We start from the raw sequence: 5,794 nt of genomic DNA on the forward strand, positions 1-5,794 counted from the left end.
CCACATGTAATGTTCATGAAATCAGATTTATGGTCACCTATCTGCACAAACTGTTGCCTGTTTCTTAGATAGCTCGACAGCCAACTCCACCCAACTCCCCTAACACCACACTTTTCTAGTTTACTAAATTTTAGGAAGAACATCAGCGAGATATCAGTGTAGAAACGCTTTACATTTGAGTCCAGGCAGATGAACAGAAGCTTGGAGCTCTGCAAATACCGCAGCATCGATCTGAACTGTAGATAAACAGCCAATGCACAATTTAATTCTCCCTGTGACAGCAGTTTGAGTTGAGAGCGTGAAGTGATGCATTTGAGTAAATCTGCGTTAGTCCTGCACTGCTCTGCATTATGCTGTGTTTTATTGCCACTGCATTGCATAGCAGCATAGCTTCCCTCCATAAACACACGCCCGAGTTCTTCCTCAAGTGTGTGTACGTGTGTGTGTGTGTGTGTGGGCATGTTTTTGTATCTTGGTGGCTTAAAATAATTCCCTACAAGGAAGTTATATATATATATATATATATATATATATATATATATATATATATATAAAACTCAAAGTTACAAAAACCTTTTAGTTCCTGAAGATTTAGGTGCAGGATAATATTAATTACCTACATTAAGAAGTATTTCAAAAGAAAGTCCTCACAAAGATAGTAAGACAAACGTGTGTGTGTGTGTGTGTGTGTGTGTATTCTGGGAATAAATTACTGCGTACTACAGTGGGGGAATTCATCAGACTGAGGAACTCCCTGGCAGGGCATCCCAGCTCAGCAGTTCCCTTGAGGCAGCTGTGTGTGTGTGTGTGTGTGTGTGTGTGTGTGTGTGAGGGGGATGCTGAGGGTGGGGATATACTCTGCATTCATTTTGATTTTTGTTTTCTTCTTCTTCTAATATTTTAGTTATAGAAAGTGATACTAAACATGTACACACACACACACACACACACACACACACACACACACATGCGTATAAAAGAAATTATTAGAGATGATTTGGTGTAAAATGATTTTCTGATTGACTCTGTATGAAGTAAATTAAAAATTGCGAGTTGGTATCCATGTTGTATTTCACATCAGTACACCTGTTTAGTTATTGTACACAGGCACTGTAGAATATATAATAATAAACAGTTAAAAATATAGTACTCTCAAGATCTACAGTATCAAAACCACCAAACTTCCCCAAACTTCAACTCTGTATAATGTATGTTGTACGAGATCTTTTCACACGATGCTTATCAGACTTCTGTATTGCTCATATATCTGTTCAACTGCATGCACTTGGGGCAGCACGGTGGTGTAGTGGTTAGCACTGTTGCCTCATGGCAAGAAGGTTCTGGGTTTGAGCCCAGCAGCTGGCGAGGGCCTTTCTGTGTGGAGTTTGCATGTTCTGTCTGTGTGGGTTTCCTCTTGGTGCTCCGGTTTCCCCCACAATCCAAAGACATGCAGGTTAGAATAATTGGTGGCTCTAAACTGACCGTAGGTGTGAATGGTTGTTTGTCTCTGTGATGACCTGGCGACTTGTCCAGGGTGAACCCCACCTCTCACCCATAGTCAGCTGGGATAGGCTCCAGCTTGCCTGTGACCCTGTCGAACAGGATAAGCAGCTACAGATAATGGATGGATGGATGCACTTGGAACACCTTCAGAAAGTTAAGGGGTTTTAGCTTCTTTAATGTTTTTTACGTCTGCTGCTGGTGCGAGAGGGACTTTGACTTGACTTTGTAAGATTCTGTTTGGAAGCTTTTCAGACTGCCAGAAAACCACAGCGAGGACCCTGAGCATGATGTGAACATCTGTCCCTCTGAATGCTGAAAATCGATTCTGTCTTGATTGTAAATATCTTTGGATTAAAGTGTTTGATAAGTACAACCCTGATTCCAAAAAAGTTGGGACAAAGTACAAATTGTAAATAAAAATGGAATGCAATAATTTACAAATCTCAAAAACTGATATTGTATTCACAACAGAACATAGACAACATATCAAATGTCGAAAGTGAGACATTTTGAAATTTCATGCCAAATATTGGCTCATTTGAAATTTCATGACAGCAACACATCTCAAAAAAGTTGGGACAGGGGCAATAAGAGGCTGGAAAAGTTAAAGGTACAAAAAAGGAACAGCTGGAGGACCAAATTGCAACTCATTAGGTCAATTGGCAATAGGTCATTAACATGACTGGGTATAAAAAGAGCATCTTGGAGTGGCAGCGGCTCTCAGAAGTAAAGATGGGAAGAGGATCACCAATCTCCCTAATTCTGCCCCGACAAATAGTGGAGCAATATCAGAAAGGAGTTCGACAGTGTAAAATTGCAAAGAGTTTGAACATATCATCATCTACAGTGCATAATATCATCAAAAGATTCAGAGAATCTGGAAGAATCTCTGTGCGTAAGGGTCAAGGCCGGAAAACCATACTGGGTGCCCGTGATCTTCGGGCCCTTAGACGGCACTGCATCACGTACAGGCATGCTTCTGTATTGGAAATCACAAAATGGGCTCAGAATATTTCCAGAGAACATTATCTGTGAACACAATTCACCGTGCCAGCCGCCGTTGCCAGCTAAAACTCTATAGTTCAAAGAAGAAGCCGTATCTAAACACGATCCAGAAGCGCAGACGTCTTCTCTGGGCCAAGGCTCATTTAAAATGGACTGTGGCAAAGTGGAAAACTGTTCTGTGGTCAGACGAATCAAAATTGGAAGTTCTTTATGGAAATCAGGGACGCCGTGTCATTCGGACTAAAGAGGAGAAGGACGACCCAAGTTGTTATCAGCGCTCAGTTCAGAAGCCTGCATCTCTGATGGTATGGGGTTGCATTAGTGCGTGTGGCATGGGCAGCTTACACATCTGGAAAGACACCATCAATGCTGAAAGGTATATCCAGGTTCTAGAGCAACATATGCTCCCATCCAGACGACGTCTCTTTCAGGGAAGACCTTGCATTTTCCAACATGACAATGCCAAACCACATACTGCATCAATTACAGCATCATGGCTGCGTAGAAGAAGGGTCCGGGTACTGAACTGGCCAGCCTGCAGTCCAGATCTTTCACCCATAGAAAACATTTGGCGCATCATAAAACGGAAGATACGACAAAAAAGACCTAAGACAGTTGAGCAACTAGAATCCTACATTAGACAAGAATGGGTTAACATTCCTATCCCTAAACTTGAGCAACTTGTCTCCTCAGTCCCCAGACGTTTACAGACTGTTGTAAAGAGAAAAGGGGATGTCTCACAGTGGGAAACATGGCCTTGTCCCAACTTTTTTGAGATGTGTTGTTGTCATGAAATTTAAAATCACCTAATTTTTCTCTTTAAATGATACATTTTCTCAGTTTAAACATTTGATATGTCATCTATGTTCTATTCTGAACAAAATATGGAATTTTGAAACTTCCACATCATTGCATTCCGTTTTTATTTACAATTTGTATTTTGTCCCAACTTTTTTGGAATCGGGGTTGTAAACGTAATGTTATAGTTTACCATGTTGCTTCTTTGACATATGAAAGAGACCTTAACACTGTATGTGTGTGTTTTGCTTGGCTTCTCATACAGATGGTTTCTAAGTCAACCACTTCTTCTGCATCCATTGATCTGCTTTTTTCAGTTTTCTGTGGTTTTAGTTTCCTGTGCACCAGCCAGTGCTTTTTTCAGAATTACATTCGTTTGATTTTTGTTTCTTTTTTGATGGCATAGTTTGCTGCATTCACAGTATGTGGCTCTAGACAACCCATCAGAACCTTCCTCATCTAATGGATTCTCTCATCTGTCATTTCCCACTTTTTATTATAAACAAAATTCGCTGTCATTTTTTCCTCTCATGAGTGTCACAAATTCTGGCTTTTCCTAAATTTGGATTTGAATTTGGATTCATTTGGAAATGAAATTTGCTCCAAACTATACTGAGAGAGTGTATTTAACGTACAATTTCTGTTGTATGTTAGTTTATGGCAGTCAGAATCTTTCTTTAGTCCAATTCCTATAGAACAGGGAGGAAGTTCAGCCATTTCTAGATGTCTAAGAACAAACTAATTTATACTGATCTCAAACTGAAAGCAACTACAATTAAATTCCCTAGTGAACTATTCAAAATATCCAATCCTTGCAAAGAAACACATTCAGTTAATAACATTGGTACATTTTCTCAGTGCTCTGTATTACAATGCATTTAATTTAATCCAAGCAATATAATGTTATCTGAACAAGTATGCAGTTTACAGACTCTAAAACTATAAGATATGAGCCACCTGTTCTGGTATCAAAGGTCACCTATTGTGCTGTGTTGATATTGATAAGGCTGGCTGTTGACTGGTACACAATAGCTGGTCATTGATTGCTAATGTTACACAGTCTTAGATTAAAATCAATTTACAAATAATTAATACTGAGCATTAATTGAAATTTTATTTAAAATTGAGGAAGAAACATGTCTCCTAACCTACTTGAGCCTTATTGAAGCATTTATTAACCCTCAAATATCAGTTGTATGAAAATATATCAAAAATTAGAATTAGGTGAAAATGGATTTTTTTAAACCCCTGTAGTTTAAAAATACTTGAGAGACACAGAACAAAAATTTGGAAATATAAAATATGGGTCTTGGGGATTACTGAAAAAAATTTACAAGTTCCTAACTGCTATCGCACATTGGATTTCTTGCTACTGAAAATGGCATGTTTTAGAAATCGGCGAATTTCAAAACCCTATTACAGACAAACTAGGAATAGTGGAGACTTGATAAAACTGAAATTGGTAGATATTTCTGTGTAGATTTGAATAACATTCTTAGTTTAAGCATTACTGCCACAGGCAAGCTTCCAGAATGAATTAAAAATGCAAAAAATGCAAATTTGTCTTTTTAATTTCCTTGTTAAAATCACCATTTAATATACAATGACCATTGAAATTCTAAGTTGAAGCTTGTAGTACAAGACATTGAGTCTCTCTATGCAAAATTTTAGGTTTCTATCTTGCATAATAAAGATTATATTGCACTTTGAAATATGTATGTTTTGAGTAAAATGCAAAAAAATCGAAAAATTCAAATGCCTGTATCTCTGAAACCGTTGGAGATAGGAAGCTCAAATTTTGGGGATTAACTTCTTTTAATAGTATCTCTGAGCCCTCCAAATTTCATTGAAATCTGAGATGGTCGAGCATAAATTTGTCAGATATTTGTTGATTTGGCATGGAATGACCCAGTAGTATCATAAATAAACCTTACAAATGAAGCCAGTGATGGGCACGAGGGCACTAATTACAGCACATGTTGGTTGACTTCTCATTGACCATGTTAGGGGTTCAGTGTCTGGTTCTGAAATCTCCTGCTGACATGTTGCTCCTACTGGCAGATTTAGACACTGACTCAGAGTGAAATCTGACCCAAACACAGCAACCTTAATAACTTGCCAAACGGACTGGCCACACAGCACTTTTAGGTAACTGTAACCTGGTTTTGTGTTCACAAAGATTCTCGTGATCTTGCTTAAGCCCCAGGCAGGGAGACTCACACACTCAGGACCCCCTATTCCTCTCTGGGGCTTTTGGAACTAAGAGATTTTCAGAAGTGAGTTATTATCCAGTGGTTGGACCCCAAATACCACAGACAGAGACATACAGGATGGGCACGGGCGCAGATAGAGGGGGGGACGGGGGGGATTCGTCCCATCCAGATTTAAATTCACCTCGTTCGGTCCCCCCCACTTATAGGGAGGAAAAAACATCTATGCTGTCTTTCTTTGCATAAGGCAAACCTCACGGAAAAATCAAAAGACAAAT

Source organism: Neoarius graeffei, chromosome 3 (genome assembly GCF_027579695.1).
Source record: "Neoarius graeffei isolate fNeoGra1 chromosome 3, fNeoGra1.pri, whole genome shotgun sequence".
NCBI lineage: Eukaryota > Metazoa > Chordata > Actinopteri > Siluriformes > Ariidae > Neoarius > Neoarius graeffei.